At 36.9% G+C, this 26,950-nt stretch overlaps 1 protein-coding gene and 1 long non-coding RNA gene across 2 annotated transcripts in view; one reads left to right on the top strand and one right to left on the bottom strand.

Annotated features, from left to right (window-relative positions):
• ITFG1 (integrin alpha FG-GAP repeat containing 1) overlaps positions 1-26,950 on the top strand; it is a 300,856-nt gene that overhangs the window by 163,809 nt on the left and 110,097 nt on the right.
• LOC129050774 (uncharacterized) lies at positions 17,252-26,405 on the bottom strand. Its single transcript, XR_008514539.1, has 3 exons — positions 26,132-26,405; positions 23,549-23,726; positions 17,252-17,539 (listed from the first exon to the last, which is right to left on the bottom strand). It is a non-coding gene; the product is annotated as an uncharacterized LOC129050774 (long non-coding RNA).

The raw sequence follows: 26,950 nt of genomic DNA, 5'->3' as shown, positions 1-26,950 counted from the left end.
ATAGCTCTTATTATTTAGAGATACGTCCCATCAGTACCTAATTTATTGAGAGTTTTTAGCATGAAGGGTTGTTTAATTTTGTCAAAGGCCTTTTCTGCATCTATTGAGATAATCATGAGGTTTTTGTCTTTGGTTCTGTTTATATGCTGGATTACATTTTTGATTTGCGTGTATTGAACCAGCCTTGCATCCCAGAGATGAAGCCCACTTGATCATGGTGGATAAGCTTTTTGATGTGCTGCTGGATTCTGTTTGCCAGTATTTTATTGAGGATTTTTGCATCAATGTTCATCAAGGATATTGGTCTAAAATTCTCTTTTTTGTTGTGTCTCTGCCCGGCTTTGGTATCAGGATGATGCTGGCCTCATAAAATGAGTTAGGGAGGATTCCCTCTTTTTCTATTGATTGGAATAGTTTCAGAAGGAATGGTACCAGTTCCTCCTTGTACCTCTGGTAGAATTCGGCTGTGAATCCATCTGGTCCTGGACTCTTTTTGGTTGATAAGGTATTGATTATTGCCACAATTTCAGCTCCTGTCATTGGTCTATTCAGAGATTCAACTTCTTCCTGGTTTAGTCTTGGGAGAGTCTATGTGTCGAGGAATTTATCCATTTCTTCTAGATTTTCTAGTTTATTTGCGTAGAGATGTTTGTAGTATTCTCTGATGGTAGTTTGTATTTCTGTGGGATCGGTGGTGATATCCCCTTTATCATTTTTTATTGCATCTATTTGATTCTTCTCTCTTTTTTTCTTTATTAATCTTGCTAGCAGTCTATCAATTTTGTTGATCCTTTCAAAAAACCAGCTCCTGGATTCATTAATTTTTTGAAGGGTTTTTTGTTTCTCTATTTCCTTCAGTTCTGCTCTGATTTTAGCTATTTCTTGCCTTCTACTAGCTTTTGAATGTGTTTGCTCTTGCTTTCCTAGTTCTTTTAATTGTGATGTTAGGGTGTCAATTTTGGATCTCTCCTGCTTTCTCTTGTGGGCATTTAGTGCTATGAATTTCCCTCTACACACTGCTTTGAATGCATCCCAGAGATTCTGGTATGTTGTGTCTTGGTTCTCGTTGGTTTCAAAGAACGTCTTTATTTCTGCCTTCATTTCATTATGTACCCAGTAGTCATTCAGGAGCAGGTTGTTCAGTTTCCATGTAGTTGAGTGGTTTTGAGTGAGATTCTTAATCCTGAGTTCTAGCTTGATTGCACTGTGATCTGAGAGACAGTTTGTTATAATTTCTGTTCTTTTACATTTACTGAGGAGAGCTTTACTTCCAAGTATGTGGTCAATTTTGGAATAGGTGTGGTGTGGTGCTGAAAAAAATGTATATTCTGTTGATTTGGGGTGGAGAGTTCTGTAGATGTCTATTAGGTCTGCTTGGTGCAGAGCTGAGTTCAATTCCTGGATATCCTTGTTGACTTTCTGTCTCGTTGATCTGTCTAATATTGACAGTGGGGTGTTAAAGTCTCCCATTATTAATGTGTGGGAGTCTAAGTCTCTTTGTAGGTCACTCAGGACTTGCTTTATGAATCTGGGTGCTCCTGTATTGGGTGCATATATATTTAGGATAGTTAGTTCTTCTTGTTGAATTGATCCCTTTACCATTATGTAATGGCCTTCTTTGTCTCTTTTGATCTTTGTTGGTTTAAAGTCTGTTTTATCAGAGACTAGGATTGCAACCCCTGCCTTTTTTTGTTTTCCATTTGCTTGGTAGATCTTCCTCCATCCTTTTATTTTGAGCCTATGTGTGTCTCTGCACGTGCGATGGGTTTCCTGAATACAGCACACTGATGGGTCTTGACTCTTTATCCAATTTGCCAGTCTGTGTCTTTTAATTGAAGCATTTAGTCCATTTACATTTAAAGTTAATATTGTTATATGTGAATTTGACCCTGTCATTATGATGTTAGCTGGTTATTTTGCTCGTTAGTTGATGCAGTCTCTTCCTAGTCTCGATGGTCTTTACATTTTGGCATGATTTTGCAGCGGCTGGTACCGGTTGTGCCTTTCCATGTTTAGCGCTCCTTCAGGAGCTCTTTTAGGGCAGGCCTGGTGGTGACGTAATCTCTCAGCATTTGCTTGTCTGTAAAGGATTTTATTTCTCCTTCACTTATGAAGCTTAGTTTGGCTGGATATGAAATTCTGGTTTGAAAATTCTTTTCTTTAAGAATGTTGAATATTGGCCCCCACTCTCTTCTGGCTTGTAGAGTTTCTGCCGAGAGATCCGCTGTTAGTCTGATGGGCTTCCCTTTGAGGGTAACCCGACCTTTCTCTCTGGCTGCCCTTAACATTTTTTCCTTCATTTCAACTTTGGTGAATCTGACAATTATGTGTCTTGGAGTTGCTCTTCTCGAGGAGTATCTTTGTGGCGTTCTCTGTATTTCCTGAATCTGAATGTTGGCCTGCCTTGCTAGATTGGGGAAGTTCTCCTGGATAATATCTTGCAGAGTGTTTTCCAACTTGGTTCCATTCTCCCTGTCACTTTCAGGTACACCAATCAGACGTAGATTTGGTCTTTTCACATAGTCCCATATGTCTTGGAGGCTTTGCTCATTTCTTTTTATTCTTTTTTCTCTAAATTTCTCTTCTCGCTTCATTTCATTCATTTCATCTTCCAATGCTGATACCCTTTCTTCCATTTGATCGCATCGGCTCCTGAGGCTTCTGCATTCTTCACGTAGTTCTTGAGCCTTGGTTTTCAGCTCCATCAGCTCCTTTAAGCACTTCTCTGTATTGGTTATTCTAGTTTTACATTCTTCTAAATTTTTTTCAAAGTTTTCAACTTCTTTGCCTTTGGTTTGAATATCCTCCCGTAGCTCGCAGTAATTTGATCGTCTGAAGCCTTCTTCTCTCAGCTCGTCAAAGTCATTCTCTGTCCAGCTTTGATCCGTTGCTGGTGAGGAACTGCGTTCCTTTGGAGGAGGAGAGGCACTCTGCTTTTTAGAGTTTCCAGTTTTTCTGCTCTATTTTTTACCCATCTTTGTGGTTTTATCTACTTTTGGTCTTTGATGATGGTGATGTACAGATGGGTTTTTGGTGTGGATGTCCTTTCTGTTTGTTAGTTTTCCTTCTAACAGACAGGACCCTCAGCTGCAGGTCTGTTGGAGTACCCGGCTGGCTGTGTGAGGTGTCAGTCTGCCCCTGCTGGGGGGTGCCTCCCAGTTAGGCTGCTCGGGGGTCAGGGGTCAGGGACCCACTTGAGGAGGCAGTCTGCCCGTTCTCAGATCTCCAGCTGCGTGCTGGGAGAACCACTGCTCTCTTCAAAGCTGTCAGACAGGGACATGTAAGTCTGCAGAGGTTACTGCTGTCTTTTTGTTTGTCTGTGCCCTGCCCCCAGAGGTGGAGCCTACAGAGGCAGGCAGGCCTCCTTGAGCTATGGTGGGCTCCACCCAGTTCGAGCTTCCCAGCTGCTTTGTTTACAAACTAAGCAAGCCTGGGCAATGGCGGGCGCACCTCCCCCAGCCTCGCTGCCGCCTTGCAGTTTGATCTCAGACTGCTGTGCTAGCAATCAGCGAGACTCTGTGGGTGTAGGACCCTCTGAGCCAAGTGCGGGATACAATCTCCTGGTGCGCCGTTTTTTAAGCCCGTCGGAAAAGCGCAGTATTCAGGTGGGAGTGACCTGATTTTCCACTTGCCATCTGTCACCTCTTTCTTTCACTAGGAAAGGGAACTCCCTGACCCCTTGCACTTCCCGAGTGAGGCAATGCCTCACCCTTCTTTGGCTCGTGCATGGTGCGCGCACCCACTGACCTGCGCCCACTGTCTGGCACTCCCTAGTGAGATGAACCCGGTACCTCAGATGGAAATGCAGAAATCACCCGTCTTCTGCGTCCCTCACGCTGGGAGCTGTAGACTGGAGCTGTTCCTATTCGGCCATCTTGGCTCCTCCGATCGGAATGGGTTTTTAAAAATCAGCCATCTACATGCTGCTTATAAGAAATCCACTCAGCTGGTAAAGACACTTACAGACTGTGGGTAAAGGAGTTGGAAAAAGATTTTCCTCACATGAATGGAAACCAAAAGCAAGCAGGAGTAACTATATTCATATCAGATAGAACATACTTTAAATCAAAAACAGTAAAAAAGAAAACAAAGGATGTCATTTTATAATGAGAAAGGAATCAAGTCAACAAGAGAACAATCCTAATATATATACACCCAGCATCAGAGCACCCAGATTCATAAAACAAATATTACTACACCTAAAAACAAAGATAGACAATAATGCAATAATAGTGGTGAGCTTCAACATGCCACTCACAGCAACTGACAGAACATTGAGACAGAAAAACCACAAACACTAGACTTAAATTGGACTCTAGACCAAATGGATTTAATAGACACATGTAGAACATTCTAACCATATAATTCTTCTCATCAGAACATGGAACATTCTCCAAAATAGACCATATGTTACCACAAAGCAAGTCTCAAAAATTTTTTAAAAATCAAACTCATGTCAAGTATCTTTTCAGATCACAGCAGAATAAAACTAGAAATCAATACCAACAGAAATTCTCAAAACTATATAAATAGCCGGGCGCGGTGGCCCACGCCTGTAATCCCAGCACTTTGGGAGACCGAGGCCAGCAGATCGCCTGAGGTCAGGAGTTTGAGACCAGCCTGACCAACATGGCGAAACCCCATCTCTACTAAAAATACAAAAATTAACGGGGCGTGATGGTGTGTACCTGTAATCCCAGCTACTCAGGAGGCTGAGGCAGGAGAATTGCTTGAATCTGGGAGGTGGAAGTTTCAGTGAGCCGAGATTGTGCCACTGCACTCCAGCCTGGGCGACAGAGCCAGACTCCATCTCAAAAAAACAAAACAAGAAACTATATAAATAGACAGAATTGACAACACACTCCTGAACAGTCTTTGGATCAACAGTGAAATTAAAAAGGAAATTAAAATTTTTTTGAACAGAATGAAAATGGAAACAATATATTAAAACCTCTGAGATATAGGAAAAGCAGTGCTAAGAGGGAAGTTTATAGTGTTAAATGCCTACATTAAAAAAAAAAAAAAAAAAGGCTGTACTTGGTGGTTCATCTCTGTAGTCTCAGCACCTTTGGGCAGCTGAGGCAGGAGGATCCCTTGAGCCCAGGAGTTCAGGACCAGCCTGGCCAACATAGTGAGACCTACCTCTACAAACAATTTAAAAATAAAATAAAATAATATAAAAAACAAAAAAAAACTTAGCCGGGACATGGTGATGCATGCCTGTAGACTCAGCTACCTGGGAGGCTAAGGTGGGAAGATTGCTTGAGCTCAGAAGGTCTAGGCTGCAATAAGTCACAATTGTGCCACTTGCATTTCAGCCTGGGCAACAGAGTGAGACCCTGCCTCCAAAACAAAGGTAATTAACAAACTAACATCAAACCTGAAGGAACTAGAAACACATGAACAAACCAAACCCAAAGCTAGCAGAGGAAAAGAAATAATAAAAATTAAAGCAGAACTAAATAAAATTGAGACCAAAGAAATACAAAGAATCAACACAACAAAAAGTTGGTTGTTTGAAAAAGTGAACAAAATTGATAAACCACTGCCTCTAATAACCAAGAAACAGAAGATTCAGATAAATACAATCAGAAATGAAAAAGAAGACATTACAACTGATAGAACGTAAATATGAAAGATCATCAGAGAATACTATGAACAACTCTATGCTCACAAACTAGAAAACCTAGGGGAAATGGATAAATTCCTGGAAACATAACCTCTCAAGATAGGAAGAAATATAAATGTTGAACAGATCAATAATGAGTGGTGAGATTAAATCAGTATAAAAACATCTCCCCAAAACAACAACAAAAGAGCTGCATGACCATGTGGATTGACAATCAAATTCTCCCAAATGTACAAAGAAGTACTGGTACCAATTCTACTGAAACTGTTCCAAAAAATCAAGGAGAAGGGAATCTTCCCTAACTCATTGTATGAAACTGTTATCACCCTGATACCAAAGTTAGACAAGTACACAACAAAAAGAGAAAATCTGGTGAACATACATGCAAAAATCCTCAACATAATACTAGCAAATCGAACCAACAGCACAGCAAGATTTATTCCAGAGATGCAAAGATGGTTCAACATATGCAAATTAATAAATGCGATTCAACACATAAACAGTATTAAAAACCGTATGATCATCTCAGTAAATGCAGAAAAAGCATTTGATGAAATTCATCTCTTCATGATAAAAATCATCAAAACCTAGGCATAGTGAGCATACCACAAAATAATAAAATCCATATACAACAAACCCACAATCAACATCATACTGAATGTGGAAACATTGAAAGCTCTTCCCCTAAGAATTGGAACAATACACATATACCCACTTTCACCACTCCTATTCTACATAATACTGGACGTCCTAACCAGAGAAATCAGACAATAGAAAGATATGAAAACCATGCAAATTGGAAAAGAGAAAGTCAAACTATCTGTATTCACTAAAGATATGGTCTGATACCTAGAAAAATCCTCAAGACCTCTCCAGAAAACTCTTAGATTTGATAAACAAATCTAGTATAGTTGCAAGATGCAAAATCAACATACAAAACTCTGTTGCATTTCTATACACCAATACAAATCAAGCCAAAAAACAAATCAAGAAGGCAGTTTCATTTACACTGACTACAAAAGACAAAATAAAATACTTAGGAATATATTTCACTAATGAGTTGAAAGATCTCTACAAGGAAAACTACAAAACTTTGATGAAAGAAATTGTAGATGGCACAAAAAGATGGAAAAACATCCCATGGTCCTGGAGCAGGAGAATCAATGTCATTAAAATGACCATAATGCCCAAAGCAATATATAGATTCAGTGCAATTCCTATGAAAATGCCAATGTCAGTTTTCACAGAATTAGAAAAAAATCCTAAAATTTATGTAGAACAAAAGAAGAGCCCAATGACCAAAGCACTCCTGAGCAAAAACAAACCTGGAGTCATCATATTATCTAATCTCAAATTATGATACAAGGCTATAGTAACCAAAACATAGTACTGGTATTAAGTAAAATAGACACATAGATCAATGAGACAGAATATGGAAACCAGAAATAAAGCCAAAAGCCTACAGTTAACTGATCTTTGTCAAGACAAAAACAATCCCTAAGGACAATCTTTTCAGTAAATGCTGCTGGGAAAATGGGACAGCCATATACAGAATAATGAAAACTAGACCCCTGTGTCCCACCATATATAAAAACTACCTCAACATGGATCAAGAACTGAAATGTAAGATCTGGAATAATAAAAATACTGGAAGAAATCCTGGAGAGAAAACTCTTCTGGCCACCAGGCAGCTAATTCATGACTAAGGCCTCAAAAGCATAATCAACAATGACAAAAATAGACATATGGGACTTAATTGAACTAAAAAGCTTCTGCACAGCAAAAGAAATAATCAACAGGGTGAACAGACCAGCTGGCAAAATGGGAGAAAATATTTTTAAACTACAGATCTGATTAATGATTAAGGACTTATATTAAGAATTTATAAATAACTCAAACAATCCAACAACAACCAAAAAAAAACAAATACAAGTAACCCCATTTAAAAGTGGGCAAAGGACTCAAGTAGACATTTTTCAAAAGAAGACATATAGATGGCCAAGAAGCACATAAAAAAATGTACATTACCAACCCTCAGAAATACGCAAATCTAAACCACAATGAGACATCATCCTACACCAGTCAGAATGGCTATTGCCAAAAACTCTATAATAATAGATTTTGGCAAGGATACAGAATTAAGGGAACTCTTATATGCTGTTGGTATGAATGTTTATTAGTACACCTGTATGGAAATCAGTTTGGAGACTTCACAAAGAACTAAAAATAAACTACCATTCGATGCAGCAGTCCCACTACTGGATATCTACTCAATAGAAAATAAATCATTATACCAAAACAATACCGGCACTTATATATTTATTGTAGCAGTATTCATACTAGCAAAGATATGTAATCAACCTAAGTTCATAAACAGATGACTGCATACAGAAAATATATATATCACATTAATATATCATATTTATATATGATATATATATCATTTGTATATGATATATATTTATATATCATGCTTGTATATGATATATATTATATATGTATATACATATATACACATATACACATATGTATGTATATCTGTATTTGTATATATGATATATGTCATATATAGAGAGAGCATGGAATACTACTCAACCATAAAAAAGAATGAAGTCATGTCTTTTGCACCAACAAGGGTGGAATTGGAGGCCATTATCTTAATTTAAACAATTCAGAAACAAAGTCAGGTTTCTAATGCACAGAATGGACATAGATGGTAAAATAATAGTCACTGAAGACTTGGAAGGGAAGGAGGGTGAGGGGGGTTGAGGGATAAGAAGTTACTTAATGGGTTCAATGTACACTATTCAAGTGATCATTACACTAATGTCCCAGACTTTACCACTGTGCAACATACCCATGTAAAAAAAACTGCACTTTTGTAGCCTTGAGTATTCATGAGTAAATAAAAGAGAGAAAAGTCTGCACAGAGCCTATACTACTACACTCATCCATAAGCAAAATCACCACACTATTCCCAACTGGCACAATAAAATGAAACTCTAAAGTCTTTTTCTAGAACAGGCACACTAGGAAATTTGGAATCACTGATTATTTCATCAAATACAGAGACATCAATATAGGGACACAGAAAAACACACTAAAAAGCAAGGAAAGGCTGGGCACGGTGGCTCACACCTGTAATCCCAGCACTTTGGAAAGCCGAGGCGGGTGGATCACGAGGTCAGGAGTTCTAGACCAGCCTGGTCAACATGATGAAACCCCATCTCTACTAAAAATACAAAACTTAGCTGGGTGTGGTGGCGGGCGCCTGTAATCCCAGCAACTTGGGAGGCTGAAGCAGGAGAATCTCTTGAAACCAGAAGGTGGAGGTTGCAGTGAGCCGAGATCGCGCCACTGCACTCCAGCCTAGACGAAAGAGCGAAACTCTGTCTCAAAAAAAAAAAAAAAGCAAGGAAAAATGACATCATGAATGCCATATCATATCTCTAATAATGTATCCCAATGTAAAAGAAATCAACAGTTACCAGAAAAGGAATTCAAAATAATGATATTACGGAAACTCAGTGTGACAAAAGAAAATACATGTAGACAATTCAACAGTCTCATAAAAACAATACAAGACTTAGATAAGAAATTCACAAAGGGGTACAAATCATAAAAAATAAAAATAAAAACCACACAGAAATCCTGCAGCTTAATTACTCAGTGAATGAAATAAAAAATAAAATAGCTGCAGTAGCAGACTTCATCAGACTTAAGAAAGAACCTCTAAATATGTAGATCTATCATTTCAAATTACCCAGTCAGAGATAAAAAGAAATAAGAATGCAAAAGAGTGAGAGAAATCCTACAAAACTTAAGGTACATCAATAGGCACACAAATGGTAATCTTATGGGAATTCCAGAAGGTGAAGAGAAGGAAAATTACATAGAACATCTGGTTAATGAAATAGTAGATGAACACTTTCCATGTCAGTGGAGAGAGATGGATGTTTCAATTCTGGAATCTCAAAGGTCTCCAAAGAGAATCAACCGCAAATGGTCCTCCCCAAGGCATATTGTAATTAAATGGTCAAATGTCAGAGACAGAAAAAAAATTTAAAAACAGCAAGAGAATGAGGAGAAAAAGAAAAAAAGAACAGCAAGAGAAAATTGTCAAGTCACATACCAAGGAATCCCAATTAGAATAACAGATTTCTTGCAGAAACCTTACAGGCTATGAGTGAGTGGGATGATGTATTCAAAGTGCTGAAAGAAAAAATAATTGTTTTACATGATATGACTGAGAATACTGTAACTGTAAAAACCAAAGAATACTATAACCACCAAAGCTATAGTTCAGCAGAGAGAGAAATAATGTCTTTCCCAGAAAAAAATCTGAGGGAATTTATTACTACTAGATCAGCCTTACAAGAAATAGTCAAGGTAGTCCTAGATCTAGCAGCCACAGGACAATATTCACCATCATGAAAACATGAGAAAGATAATAGAACAGATATTAAAAGAAAACAGAGACAAGAATTAAACCTTGTCACTGCAAAAAAACTGCAAAACCACATTAATAAACAAGATTGGAATAAAGAAACAAAGTATATACAGAAAAAACAGAAAACATTCAGCAAAGTGACAGGAGTAAGTCTTCACCTATCAGTAATAACCTTGAATGTACCTGCATTAAATTTCCCACTTAAAAGATACAGACTGACTGAATGGATTTAAAAACAAATATGGCCCATCTATACCTACTACAAGATACTCACTTTACCTGTAAATACACATATAGACTGCAAGTGAAGAGATGGTAAAAGATGTTCCACACAAACAAGCCAATTGAGCTGGTATCGCTACATTTATTTATAAAAAACAGACTTTTTAAAAACTCTAAAAACAGACAAAGTAATTATTATATAATGATTGAGGAACAGATCCAGCAACAGGATATAATAATTCTAAACGTAAACACACTCAATACCAGAGCACTCCGATATATAAAGCAAATATTCTTAGATCTAAAGGGAAAGGTAGACTTCAATACAATAATAGACGGAGACGTCAGTAACCACTCTTAGCATTAGATAGATCATCTGGACATAAAACCAACAAAAACATTGCTTTCAGATTGTCCTTTAGACCACATGGACCTCACAGACATTTACAGAACATTTTATCCAACAGCTAGAGAACGCACATTCTTTCCATCAGCACTCTCCAGGGTAAGACCACATGGCAGACCACAAAACAAGTCTCAACAAATTTTTTTAAATTAAAATTATATTAAATATCTTTTCTGACCACAGTGCAAAAAAACTAGAAATCTGTAACCAAAGAAACTTTTGAAATTGTACAAATATATGGAAATTAAACAATATGCTCCTGAATGACCAATGGGTCAATAAAGAGATTAAGAAGGTATCTTACATGGGTTTTGAAGCAAATGAAGATAGGAGAACAGCATACCGAAACCTGTGGGATACAGCAAAAGCTGATCAACACCAGCATCAAAAAACTAGAAAGATTTTAAATAAACCACCTAACAATGCATGTCAAAAATAGAAAATCATGAAGAAACCATACCCCAAGTTAGTTGGAGGAATGAAACAATAAAGATCAGAGCAGAAATTTTACAAATTGAGACTACAAAACAACAGGATGAATGAAGCAAAAAGTTGGTTTTTGAAAAGACTGACATAAATTTACCAATAGCTAGACTCATCTAGGTAAAAAAAAAAAGAGGAAAGGCCCAAATAAATAAAATCAAAAAGGAAAGGGAGACATTAAAATTGATATCACAGAAATACAAGGAGCATTAGAGACTATTACAAACAACTATATGCCAACAAATTAGAAAATCTAGTGTAAATGGATGAATTCCTGTGCACATACAATCCACCAAGATTGAACCAAGAAGAAACAGAATACCTGAACAGACCGATTAGAAGTAATGAGATTTAATCCTGAGTAAAATGTCTCCCATTAAAGAAAAGCCCAGGAGCCAGTAGCTTCAGTACTGAATTCTATAAAACATTAAATGAAGAACTAATATCAGTTCTTAAGGTATTTCAAAAAATTTAAGAGGTGGAAATTCTTGCATACTCATTATACAAGGTCACCATTACCCTGATACCAAAACAAAACAAGGATGCAACAGAAAAAGAATAGTACAGTTTAATATGTCAGGTTAGTTGAGATGCAGAAATCCTGAGCTAAATACTCACAAACTGAATTCAGCAGCACATTAGAAAGATCATTTACCATGTTCAAAGTGAATTTATCCCAGGAATATAAGGATGGCTAAACTATACAATTAAGTAAATGTGATACACCACATTAACAAAATGAAAGACAAAAACTATTTGGTCATGTCAATAAATATCGAAAGAGGATGTGATAAAATTCAGCATCCTTCGTCGTAAAAACTCTCAATAATTTAGGTACAGAAGGAATATACCTCAACATAGTAAAGGATATATATGACAAACCCACAGCCAACATTATACTACACGAGGAAAACTTGAAAGCTTTTCCTGTAAGATTTCGAACGAGACAAGGATACCCATTTTACTTCACCTTTTTTAAGAGTCTCGCTCTGTTACCCAGGCTGGAGTGCAGTGGTGCGATCTCAACTCTCTTCAACCTCCACTTCTTGGGTTCAAGCGATTCTCGTGCCTCAGCCCCAAGTAGCTGGGACTACAGGTGTGCACCACCACGCTGGCTAGTTTTTGTGTTTCTGGTAGAGACGGGGTTTCACCATGTTAACCAGGCTGGTCTCGAACTCCTGAGCTCAAGTGATCTTCCTACCTTGGCCTTTGGTCTAAGCGACAGAGCAAGACTTTGTCTCAAAAAAAAAAAAAAGAAAACCAAAAGTAAATGCTGTTGAAGATGCAGAGAATAGGAAACTCTTATACATTGATGGTGGGAAAGTAAATTAGTACAGCCATTATGGAAAACAGTGTGGAGGTTGCTCAAAAAATATAAAAAATAGAACTATCATACCTGCCATACGTTCCAGCAGTCCTGCTACTGAGTATCCCAAGGAAAGGAAATCAAAAGGATACCTGTACCCCCATGTTTATTGCAGCTCTGTTCACAATAACCAAGATATTAAATGAACCTAACTATTCATCAAGAGGTGAATTGATTTTTGCAATATGGTATATAAACACAATGGAAAATATTTAGCCATTAAGAGTGGAAATGTTGTCATTCATAACAGCATGATGAGCTTGGAGGACTTTATATTAAGTGAAATAATCCAAGTGTAGAAAGGTGAATAACCACATTTTCATTCATGTGGAAGCTAAAATAGTTTATCTCAGAAGTAGAGAGTAGAATAGTTGTTACTTCAGATAGAGGTTATTGTGGAATAGCTGAATGCCAAGGGTTGGTTAACAGACTCTTTCTCAAAAAAATAAAAATAAAAATGTACAGCAGAACCATTTCTCCTTGTCTACAGGGATGCAGCTAGGAAGACTTCCTGGAGAAAGTAATGTCAGCAGTTGAAGTTCTTATGTGTGGATAACACTGTATAAGGCAGAAGATAATTGAGTAAATTGAGACATGTATTCTTGCCATTCTTTCTAACAGAAGAGGTTAATGCTCACTTTTCACCTTAAACTGTGAATAGACATTTTTCCAAAGAAGATATGCATAGGACAAAAAGGCACATAAAAATTTGCTTAACATCATTAGTCATTCGTGAAATTCAAAACAAAACCACAATTAGACACCACTTCGTACTCACTAGGATGGCCAGAATCAAAAACTGAGACAACCCTGGTATGGTGGAACACACCTGTAATCACAGCACTTTGGGAGGCTGAGGTGAGAGAATCGCTTGAGCCCAGGATTTCAAGACCAGCCTGGATAACACAGTGAGGCCCTGTCTCTACAAAAAAATTTTTATAATAGCCAGACATAGTGGCAGGTGCCTGTGGTCCCAGCTACTCAGGAGGTTAAGGCAGGAGGATCGCTTGAGCCCAGGAGGTCAAGGCTGCAGTGAGCTGTGTTTGTGCCACTGCACTCCTGCCTGGGTGACAGAGCAAGCCCCTGCCTCAGAAAGAAAAAAAAAATAGAGCATTTGGGCTTGGAGCAGCTGGGCTTGGTGGCTCATGCTTGTAATCCCCCTTTGGGAGGCCAGGGCATGAGAATCACTTAAAGCCAAGAGTTCAAGACCAGTCCGGACAATAGAGCAAGATCCCCACCTCTAATTTAAGAAAAAATTATATGTAAATATATATATATAAAAATAGAGAACATTTCTGTTAACACAACGTTATTCTGGACAGCGTTTCTCTGTATGGTGTACAGAGTTAGAATGGTCTTTGGGTCTAGTTGCAGCATCATTTCTTAACCAAGTGTTCTTGCGTTAGCTCTGATACATCTGATCTTCAGCTTTATCTTACAAATGCAGTTAGCAATTGATGTAGGTCTCGCTTGCCTCAGAAAGCGAAACTTTTGAACAAATTTATTATCTCAACATTGCTTGAATGTGAACTACCTGAGAGGAAGTTGTGATTAAGAGAAAGAATATAGATTTTGTAAGTTTACCACATATTAAATGTGAGATGTTAAGTGAGTTTTTTAACCTCTCTCAGCCTTGCCTATCTCATGAATACAACAGGGATAGTAATCCATACCTCATAAGACTGGAGGAATTAAACTGTATAATGTATCAAAGCTCAGTACCTAGCACATAGTATATAAGTAGTGTGGTGCTACCCAGATCTCTCTTTAGGACTTAAGGACCTATTTCCTGGGCTGCTGAGAAGGCTGCCATCTGACAGCCATTTGCTATTAACACTCTCTAGCAATTATCTTTTTTTTTTTTTTTTTTTTTTGAGGTAGGGTTTCACTCTTGTCGCCCAGGCTGGAGTGCAATGGTATGATCTTGGCTCACCACAACCTCCGCCTCCCGGGTTCAAGTGATTCTCCTGCCTCAGCCTCCCAAGTAGGTGTGATTACAGGTACCCGCCACCATGCCCAGCTAATTTTTGTATTTTTAGTAGAGAGGGGGTTTCACCATGTTGGCCAGGATGGTCTAGAACTCCTGACCTCAGGTGATCTACCCACCTCGGCTTCCCAAAGTGTTGGGATTACAGGTGTGAGCCACCGCGCCCAGCCTCTGGCAATTATCTTTAACAAAGAAGGCCACTTTTTCCAGTGGTATGCCTCCTTTATCATATCATATAATTGATGGGGCAGTTAAAGTCCCAGCCCCTGCACCCATAATGGAGGACAATTTGGAATGGCCATCCCAACTTCAGAGCTTCCTGTGGGGTAGATTGAGGCCTTTGTTAAGACTGCATCACAGTCCAAATTCTCCCTCTACCTATGTAGAGTTCAACGTAATAAATTTACTGCTGTCCTGTTTCCATCTCAGATCTTCTTCCCAGGGAACCCAACTTGCCCCAAGCAATGATGTTACTTCCATCTCCCTATACTGAGCCCCTTCCCTCTGTAGTCTGCCATGTGGAGGAGTCAGGAAAGGCTTTTGGGAGAAGGTGGTACTTACACTGAGTGTCAAAGGAATTACAAATAATTTAGCAGTGGGTAAGTGTAGGGGTGAGTTTCAGGGAGAGCAACACTTGCCAAGGCACAGATGATCAGAGGCAGAGGGTACATGAAGGAATTATAAGCAATATTATTATAACTCGTGTTTACAAAATTCTTTGAATTGACTACTACTGTTTTCTACAGCTCTTATGTAATATAATTGTGTAGGAAAAACTCTCTCTGCCTATGTTTTTCCTCTACTCTCACACAATAGTTACTAACACAGAAGACTTGGGTGACCATATGTGTGGGGTTTTTGTCCCCACACACAAAGCAGCGGACACCAGCTGGGTGTCCTCTAATTCAGTTACAACACTCCTGGAGATAGTGTCAGATCCAACAGGTTAAGGGCTCAATCCCCAAGACCACTGCCACATACACACTAGTTGCAAGCCCAGGCCTCTGAAATTTCTGTCCAACCAGCGTCAGGTTGGGGTTCCCATGACCCCCTCCTTTGGTATGAGTTAATTTGCTGGAGTGGCTCACAGAACTCAGAGAAACACTTACTTATATTGACAGGTTTATTATAAAAGATATAGATGAAGAGAGGCATAGGGTGAGGTACGGGGCAGGGGCTCAGAGCTTCTAAGCCCTCCCTGGGCACAACCCCCTCCAGCAATCTCCACTTATTCAGCTCGGATGCTTACTGAACCCTTTCCTTTTGGGTTTTTATGGAAGCTTCATTGCATCATCATTCTTCCCCCAGGGTATAGGGTGGGACTCTCTCATGGGAGTGTCTTAAGACCCAGGATGAGAAAGGAACATTAGCGTGAACGGAGAGCAGGAGGTCAGAGGCCTGCCTCTGAGGCCTAACACACCCAACATTATAACAAAAGACTGTAACGAGGGCTATGGGAGTTTTGAGCCAGGAACAGTGGAAGAAAACTAATATATATAACACCACAATAATAACAATAATACTTGACATGTGTAGATTAATTTTGATGTTGTTCTATGTAAGTTTCTATAACGTGATAGCTTCAATATTTTTAAATGTTTTCATTCCTTCAGAATAAATATTACACCATAAATTCTAATTAAATATATGTGTGATTCAAGAAAATTATACAAGCCTTGGGTTTTCATCTACAAACTTAAGAATACTTATTTGAGGACCTTTTGTTTTTTGAAGATTCAGCAACAGTTATTCTTCCATGAATTATGCCAAGCACATGAATTTTTTTAAAGATGCATTTCAAAAATAGCACATTCATTCTTCTCTTGACTCTCTAAGGAGCACAGAAAACAATTTTAATGGGGGTGGTTGTGGGGAAGGTGAGCATAGTTGACTTGCCCCATTATGCATTAATCTGACAGGTAGCTAAAGAATGTAATGAAATAGCTGTTTGGATTGTATTTATTGTGTTTATAGATGTATTAAAACATCTATCACTGTTTAGATGATGGCTACACTGTATATTATAACTGCAAAACAGGATAAATTAAACTGAGTTTCATCTATCAACATTAAAACACTTGTGAGTGTGAGGAACGCGTTTTGTAAGGCTACTATATAATGAACACAATATCTATTTAAATAAGTTGCATATCTTCTTGACTAGAGAAATATGTTATATCTTATTGGTGCTCTTTTTTTCCTAGAATTTTTGTGTACTTTTATTCTGCTTCATTAATGTTTTTATAAATGTATAATTGTTTAACACCTTTGTGGAGGTAAATACACATACCATAAAATTCACATGTTGAAAGTGTACAATCTAATGGCTTTTGGTATATCCACAGAGGTGTGCATCCATTGCCACAGTCAGTTTTAAAACATTTTTATTACCCCAAAAAGAAAACCTCACACTTCTAAGCCATCACCTCCCAAGCCATAGACAGCCACAAATCCATTTTCTGTCTCTACAGATTTGCCTATTGTAGTCATTTGACTAAAATTGAATCATTATAATACATGATCCTTCATAATTGGCTTCTTTCACTTAGCATAGTGTTTTCAAGATTTACCCTTAATATCAGATATATGAGTTCTTCATGTCTTTTTATTGCCAAGTAATTTTCCACAGCATGGATATACCACATTTTATTTATCCATTCGTGAGCTTCAAATGTTGACTGACACAATATTGTAGAAAGGTACTAAGAGTGAACCTGGTTTGTGTATTAGTTTCCTATTGCCCTAGTAACAAATTGCCACAAATATAGTGTCTTTCAGGAAAACACGGATTTATTATATTCTGAAGTCAGAAGTCTGAAATAAGTTTCACTGGGCTAAAGTCAAAGTGTTAGCACCACTTGTTCTTCTGGAGGCTTAGGGGAGAACTTGTTTCCCTGCCTTTTCCAGCTTCTTAAGAATACCAGCATTCTTTGACTCATGGCCCCATCCTCTGTCTTCAAATTTCACATTGTAGCATATTGGTTTTAGTCAGAAATCTGCAGAGAAACAAAACCAATATAATGGATAGAGACAGGATTTATTATAAGGAGCTGGCATGGTATTGCTATAAAAATAGACACACAGATCAATGGAACACAATAGAGAACCCAGAAACAAACCCACATACCTTCAACCAACTAATATTCAACAAAGTTGACAAAAATACACAATGGGGAGAGGACAGTCTCTTCAAAGAATAATGCTGGGAAAATTGGCTAGCCATATGCAGAAAAATTAAACTGGACCCCTGTCTCTCACCATATACAAAAATTAACTCAAGGTGGATTAAAATCTTAAATGTAAGACCTGAAACTATAAAAATCCTGGAAGAAAACCTAGGAAAAACTCTTCTAGACATTGGCCTAGGGAAACTTTATGAATAAGTCCTCAAAAGCAAACACAATAAAAACAAAAATAGATACATGGAACTCAATTAAACTAAAAGGCTTCTCTACATAGCAAAATAAATAATGAACAGAGTAGCAGACAGCTTACAGAATGGGAGAAAATATTTGCAAACTGAACATCTGACAAAGGGTTAATATCCAGAATCTACAAGGAATTCAACTCAGCAAGAAAAAAAAGCAACCCCATTAAAAACTGGGCAAAGGACATGAACAAACATTTTTCAGACAAAGACATACAAGTGACTGATAAACATGAAAAAATATTCAACATTACTAGTCATCAGAGAAATAATAATTAAAACCACAATGAAATATACTATCTTTCACCAGTCAGAATGGCTGTTAAGAAGTCAAAAAACAACATGTTGGCGAGGATGTGGAGAAAAGGGGCCACTTATATGCTGTCATTGGGAATGAAAATTAATACAACCTCTGTGGAAAACAGTATGGAGATTCCTCAAAGAACTAAAAATAGAATTACCATTTGATGTAGCAATCCTACTACTGGGTACTTAACCAAAGGCAAAGAAATCATTATACCAAAAGGATACCTGTACTCATATGTTTTTTGCAGCACTATTCACAGTAGCAAAGCTATGGAATCAACCTAAGTTCCCCATCAACAGATGATTGGATAAAAAAATATATATATCGTACACATATACACCATGGAATATGACTCATCTATAAAAAAGAATAAAATCGTGTCTTTTGCAGCAACATGGCTGGAACTGTCTTAAGTGAAACAACTCAGAAACAAAGTCAAATACTGCATGTTCTCACTTGTGAATACAGGCTAAATAATACATACACATGGACATAGAGGATGGAATAATAGTGAAGACTCGCAAGGCTGAGGGGGTGTAAGGGATGAGAAATTACTTAATGGGTACAGTAGTATATATTGTACCAATGAAGTAATTTCTCATCCCTCATACCCGCTCAGCCTCATGGGTACAATATATAGTACTGTACTGTACATGGGTACAATATATCCTATTGTACCCATGAGGCTGAGGGGATGTGAGGGATGAGAAATTATTACATTGTATAACTATTAACTATGTATACAAATAGTATATATTGTACCCATGAAGCTGAGGGTATGTGAGGGATGAGAAATTACTTAATGGGTACAGTATATACTATTGTATACTAAAAGCCCAGACTTCATCACTACATAATTTGTCCATGTAACAAAACTGCACTTGTAGCCCTTAAATCTATAAAAATAAATAAATAGTAAAAACAGAAAAATAACAAAGGCAAATCAAAAGCTGGTTTTTGGAAAATATCAACAACATCTTTAAACCTCTAACAAGACTGACAAAAAAAAAAAGAGAAGATTGTTAGTTTTTAAACAATAACAAAAATGAAACAGAAGATTTTACTACAGATGTTCAGATGCTTAAAGGATTAGTGTTGTTGCAATGAACAACCCTCCATGCATAAATTGACAACTTTGACTTAATTTATCAATTCCTTGAAAACCACACACTATCAAAATTCATTCAAAGTGAAATAGATCATAGGAACCATTGTGTAACTATTAAAGAGATTAAAACTTTTCCCACAACCCTTCTGAAAAAGAAATCTCCAGGCCCAGATAGTTTCACTAACAAATTCTACCAAACCTTTAAATAATTCCAATTCTACATAAGCTCTTCCAGAAAATAGAAGACTAAGGGACACTTCTCAATTCAACTAAATTTAAGAGGCTGATGTTAACCTTAATGCCAAACCAGGCAAAAACAGTACAAAAAAAGAAAACTACAGACTAATACTTCATGAACAGAGATGAAAAATTACCCAACAACAAATTAGCACATTGAATCTCTGATTCTCCAGTACCAATTGTGTGCCCAGTGATCCAAGCCGCTGACACCAAATTCCCAGAGTTAGCGTGCAACTCTACATTTGTTAAGGATTCTGTTCCACAAGACTGCCTTGACTTCATATCCCGATCTCAAGCTCCAGTCCCCAGGATACCCAAATTTCTTTCCAACTTGGCTACAAATTCAGGAATCCTCATTCCTCCCCATGTTCAATAATGTGCTAGTAAGACTCACCAAACTCTGGAAAATGCTATACATTCTATTGTAGTTTATTCTAAAAGAAGCAAGTGAACAGCGAAATGAAGAGGTACATTAGGGTAAGGTCACGAGGGTCACAAGCATGGCCTTTTTTGTCCCCATGGAGTTAGAGTGTCCCACCCTCACAACTGGATGTAGTCACCAAATCCTGTCATTTAGAGGTTTTTAGGGAGGCTTCATTACATAGGCATGATTGATTCAGTCATTGGCCATTGGTCATTGGACTCAAGCTGCTCATCCTCTCTTTTCTGGGACGATTAGGGGGTGAGACTGAAAGTTCCAACTCTCTGATCAAAAATTGTTGTTTCTGGTGGAAGGCCTCATCCTGAAGCTATCTAAGGGCCTTACAGGAGTCATCTCATTAGCATAAACTCAGATAATTGGAAGGGCCTGTTATGAGTAACAAAAGATGCTCCTATTGCTCAGGAAATTCCATTTAGGAGCTCCATGCCAGGAACTAGGGACCAAGACCAAATATATATTTCCCATTATACCAAAGAATCCCAGCAATATATCAAAAATAATATACCACAACCAAGTGGGCTTTATTCCAGGGATGTACGATTATTTAATATTTAAAAATCATTTTATTCCTCCATTTAGTATTTTAAATAAAGGAAAAAGTATATCAATTCATGTAGAAAAATCATTTAACAAAATTCAATGCATTCATGATAAAACCTCTCAGAAATATGGAAATACAAGGGAACTTCATCAACTTGATAAAGAACTATAAAAAATCTACAACCAACCTTATAATTAATGGTGAAAGTAAAAGTAATGCTTTTCTCTAATAGTGAGAATAAGGCAAGTTTGTGTTCTCTCTCTACTCCCATTGAACCTAGTACTGGAAGTCTTACCCAGTGCAGTAAAGCAAGAATATGAAATAAAAGACATACAAATTGTAAGGGAGGAAGTCAGACTTCTCCTATTGAGGTGACATGATTGTTGGTGTAGAAAATTTGAAAGAATTGGGGGAAAAAAACTCATGTAACTATTAAGTGAATTTAAGATAGTTGCAGGATATAAGATCAATACACAAGAATCACTCTTATTTCTATATATTAGCAATGAACAACTAGAAATAGAAATCAATACAATCCAATTTAAAGCAGCATTAAGAAACAAAATACTTAAGTATAAATGAAACATATTAAGTATCTATATGTCATTAACTCCAAAATGCTGATGAAAGAAATCAAAGAAGACCATTGGTGAGACATACCATATTCAGGCACTGGAAGACTCAACATCCAAAAATATCATTTCTCTCAATATATAGAGTTAATTGTCATTCCTATCAAAATCACAGTAGAGTTTTTTTGTAGATACAGACAAATTGATTCTATAATTTATATGAAAAGACAAAGGAACCAAAATAGCTAAATCAGTTTTGAAAAAGAAGATAAAATTAGAGAAATCACACTCCCTAAGTTAAGGATTTTACTATATAGCTACAATAATCAAGACAGTGTGGTATTGGCAATGCAGCAGACACATAGATCAGTGGAATAACTTAGACTGCCAAACAAGTACAGCTTACTGGTACAGCTAACTGGTGTTTAAGAGAAGTGTAGTCGTGGTTCAATGGAGAAAAGATAGTCTTTATAACAGATGGTATTGGAAAAACTGGGCATCCCTAGCAGGGAAAAAAAAACCTTGACTAAATATCGTATCTTACACAAAAACTAACTCAAAATAGATTACAAGCTTAAATGTAAAACATAAAACGATGAAACCTTTAGAAGACATAGAAAGTCTTTGTGACCTAGATTGAGTTAGTTGAAGAGCTCTTAGGCATGACACCAGAAACACAGTCAACAAAAGAAAACGGCTGATAAGTTGACCTTTATCAAAATTTAGACCTTTACTTCTACAAAAGACATTGCAAAGAGGATGAAAAAACAAGCCACAGACTAGGAGAAATAATAATTGCAAATCTCATTCACAAAGGATTTGTATTCACAATATGTAAAAAACTCTAAACTCAAAAAGAAAAAACAAACAGGAAGATTCAGAATGTAACTTGGTTCCTAATTTTTTATGAAGGTTAAACTTTGAATGCAGAAGAAATGTAAGAATTTCAAGTCTTTCGTAAGTATTCACCATTGCTTAAGTTATTCCCTTATCATAAATTGTACATAGCTGTGCTGTCAGTGAGTAATATTTAGGTTGACATAATTCCTATTAGCTGATAATAATCATTTCCACTCCAGTTGCTGAGTTATTTTCCCTTCACATATGGTAAGTCTCTCCCTTCCTCCCCATTGCCACTACTGGCTTTTCCTTAGAGTAACAGCATTAGGAATTCAAAAATATCACTTTCACAACTTTTTTTTCTATACAGAAATATTTTTTATCAAAGCTGTATGTGACAGATCTGTCACAGAATAGCAGTGAAATTGCTGGTCCAGGCAGGAATAGAAAGAGCAGAAACAAGTCGGCCTGCCTCGCATGCTTTCTCATCTCTCTTGCATACTGCCTGGACCATGGACACTTGTGCATAATGCTCTACCATCTGAAATGTGGAGCGAGGTAGCAGCAGCCGCCCCTTCTGTTCCTGCCCCAGAGTGACTCAGCCCTAGTCCCAATGCCTGGAAAGAAACTCCATTTGTAAATGCCCTCTTCCAATCACCTTTCAAATCACCACCACTCTGAGAAATCTTCACTTTTGGTCCCATTTGTTCAGATTATTCCGATACAACTGAGACCCCTGTGACTTGTGTTCTCCTCGACCCCACCACTATTCTTTATGTCTGTTCTGTTTACATGAAAACATGTTAAACACTGACACTTCTATACACAGAATCTCCATTTGTAATCTCCGTTAAGTAAGACTGCTTTAAATAAAGACTGGAAGCAGACCTCAAGACCTATGAACAGATATAAACTGAATCTCTCCTTTAGACAATAGGCGTATGAGGGAACACAGGTAGATATGTGAATAATTGGTTTAACGTTGAAACAAATTTCTTCTGCCTTATATTTTATATATAATTTTGTGATATACTTTAAAGGTTATCTGTTTGCCCAAGATATTTGTTCTGATTATGGGCAATTCTGAGCTTGAACTGGGACATAAGCTTGTCTCTCCCAAATATAACAGCTGAAATAAGTGTATGTGCTAGCATATCACACACAGCCATCTCCTTACAGAATAAGAAATTTAGTAGCATATTCTTCAAAACACAGTTGTGTTGTTGTAGTGTGTATTTTTTGTGTGTACATACTACTTCTTCAAAATGCACTGTGTAGTTTACACTAAAGCACATCTGAGTTCAGAATAGCCACATTTCAGTTCCTTAGTAGCCAAACGTGAATAGTTGGTACTATATTGCATGTTAAAATGGTCATATCTAATTTTCTTTTGAAGCTTCAAGGTACTGTGTTCACTGCCATATTGTAAATATATTCTTATACAGTTGACCACTGAAAAGTACCAGTTTGAACTGTGCTGGTGCACTTATGTGGAATTTTTTCAATAAATACAGTCAGCTCTCCTTACCTGCGGATTCCGCATCCACTACCAAACGCAGATGGAAAATACAGTATTCGTGGGATGCAAACCCTTGTACATATTTCCTGTGGTATCGGACCCCAAAGGGCTGACTATGGACTTCAGTATGTGTGGATTTGGGTATGGGTACTGGGGGCTGGTCCTGGAACCAATCTCCTGTATATACCTAGGGACAATTGTATTCAATTTTTACAATTTGAGAAATTAAAATGCATGGATTATATTTCCAATAAAACAAGCAAACTGATTTTAAGATAATATAATGTTTTTGATGATCTATTATAGCTCAGTTAAAATTATAATCTAGTACATTTTTACATGTAATTGCGTATAAGCTGCCACAATATTAATGATAACTCAGTGGTATTCAGTAGGTTCTTTTCATGTGACAAAACAAAATGGGAGAGAATAGGGATAATTATAGCTAGCTTAATGTTACATATGTGCACAGAATGAATACACGTTATTTTGTATGCAATCTCAGCTTTTCTCGATCTTACTTAGGTAATAATGATCTATCTTGTAGTCATAAAGACATTTTCCTGTATTTTATCATAAAAGTTTTAGAATTTTACTTTTCATATGTAGGCTTTTAATGTACCTAAACTTTATTTTTGTGTATTGCATCAAAAGAACCTAGTTTAATTCATTTCTCTTGGATAACCAGTTGTCCCCATGCTTAATGAGTAGTGTATTTTTCCTTACTGACTTGTAATGCCACGTTTGTGTGTATCCAGTTTCTCTGTGTGTGTGGTCCTATTTCTGTGCCTTCTATTTTGGTGCCTTACCTTGATTATCAGTCTCTGTACTGATTCCACATAGTATTAATCATTCTAGCTCTACATTAATGTTTGATATCTGATAGGGAAATACCTTCCCATGTAATTGTGTCTTCAGAATTGTCTTGACTATTCTTGTCTCTTTGTCCCTTCACATGAATTTAGAATTAATTTTTCTTATTTAAAGATTAATTTCTGAGGAACTATTTGTGATGTTGAATCTTCCATTCCATAACATCTGTTCACATTGTCTTTACATTTCCCCTGGTAATGTTTTGCCATTATCTTCATAAAACTCCTACACAGCTTTTGCTAGATTATTTTTTAAAACTTAGAGATTTCATTGTTATTGAATGAGTTTTTTTTTCCTATTACTTTTCTAATGATTATTATTGAAATTTAAGGAGGCTATTGATTTTGGTATTGATGTGGTATATTCATCAATCTGACTTTATTCTCTTATTCTAATAATTGGCATATTCTCTTGGATTTCCCATATAGATAATTATTTCATTTGAAAATAAAAATGATCTCTTGCTATATAAGTATTGTATCTCTTCTTTCTTTTTTGGTCTTATTGCATTGGCCAGGACCTTCATTACAATGTTGAGTAGTCATGGTGTTATTTGGTATCATTGACTTGTTCATGACCATACATTCTTTTTATTCAGAAGAGTTTATTTTGTAATATGTAACAGAACCATGTATGACTTAATAGAATGTAAATATAGTGCAGTATTTTTTATTTTATTTATACTTCTAATCACAGATTGTAGCAATTTAGGAAGTATAAATTTTAAAAGCTTAAAAATCACCCAGAGATGATCACTGTTTGCATTTTGATATGTGGCAGAATTACAAATTAGGTTTTAAAGTCAGTCTAAAAATGGCAAAATTACTCTTTAAAATCCATTAAATCACTCACAAGTTAAAATATAGATATATGGATTTGTGTCATCTTCCCTATACATATACAGTAATATATATTGTAAGATAAAATGGAGAAGATTACATATGAAAACACAATTCTCTAGCCTTTTTACTATACCTCTACAGTTGGTGAAAAACAGATTATATATTGATCTCCTACAGCATGCCAAGCATGCAGTTGGATTCAGAACGTTGAATCTATGTGGATTAACTCCAGCATGTACGTGATTTTTATCTTACTAGCTTGAGAAGCTATGCTTGTGTGATGCAACTCTCTCATATAAAATGTACTGTATTTTATATAGCTATATTTTATAAATACCTATTATTGTGTATTTACTTGATAGCATTATTATTTAGCCCCATAAGTGACATTTCACAAACAGTGCCCTGTATAATACAAAAACAGCAGTTGAAGAAATATAATAACAAGGGAGAGGACTGGGATTCTCAAATCCAAAGAAAATATATTATTCCAGGTCCTTTCAGGAAGTAGACATTCAATGTCAACTAAACAGAGTAGAATAACAGGTTCATACATGTCAGGTACATGTGGAAATTTAGCAAAAGATTTATGAACATGAACCCAAGCAGAGGAAACTATTAAAAATAACAGACATGTGATATGTAAAATTCACCAGATAAAATCCCTGGTTGTGTTAGCCACACTTTAAAAATTCTATTGTTCATAAGTCTTAGAAATTCCTTCCCTCCCCTTCTTCCCGTAGTGAACAGAGTTTGAATTATATTTCCATTCTTTACATACTACAGAGTTTGAAATAGAATTCTAAAGAGTGAAGGAGCAATCATGGACTTTCTGAAAGGCTTTTTCATTATGGCTAGGGTATTTAAGCAAACTTACTCAGATTTTGTTCCACAAAACATCTATTGGACTCATGGCCTTTCCCACTGTAGTTCGTCTCTCTACGTCTTCAACAGCTTGTTAGCAGAGTATCCTTATATAGAAGTGAGAGTTTATTAGTGGTATTTTCTACAAATTTTCATTATCATAGGTATTCTATTGTTTGGCAGTTTTAAAGCTACCATTATAATAAGAAGAGAGAATTTCATCTCATAGCATGTGAAGCTTAAATCTTCAATTGGGTCACTTGGGGTCACCCAAGGCCAACAGTGACCTGAAAAGGAAAAAAGTTTTCAGTTTTTTATACTAGAAGGGCTAATTGTGTTACAGCTGTTCTTTCTTTCAGCCCAAGTTTTAGTTAATTGTCTAAATGTTCTGTTCTCTGCTTAGCAAAGGATTTAATAGCTGATTTTGTATACGTTCCTGATTTAATCTTACTTTAATACACTTTCATTGATAGGATAAATGCCCCTTCTTAAGGTGTGCAATTCTGTTAACTCAGCATGTTGTCAAACTTTTCTCAAGATGATAAGATTGAATCTTAAATTTGGTTAGTTTTTTTTTTTTTTCTTTTTATGAGATGGAGTCCTTCTGTCCCCCAGGCTGGAGTGCAATGGCGTGATCTTGGCTGACCGCAACCTCCACCTCCCAGGTTCAAGCGATTCTCCTGCCTCAGCCTCCCGAGTAGTTGGGAGTACAGGCACCCACCACCACACCCGGCTAATTTTTGTATTTTTAGTAGAGATGGGGTTTCACCATGTTGGTCAAGCTGGTGTTGAACTCCTGACCTCAAGCAGCCCACCTGCCTCGGTCTCCCAA

This window comes from Pongo abelii, chromosome 18 (genome assembly GCF_028885655.2).
Source record: "Pongo abelii isolate AG06213 chromosome 18, NHGRI_mPonAbe1-v2.0_pri, whole genome shotgun sequence".
NCBI classification, from domain to species: Eukaryota; Metazoa; Chordata; class Mammalia; order Primates; family Hominidae; genus Pongo; species Pongo abelii.
This window is presented reverse-complemented; position numbering and strand designations above follow the sequence as displayed.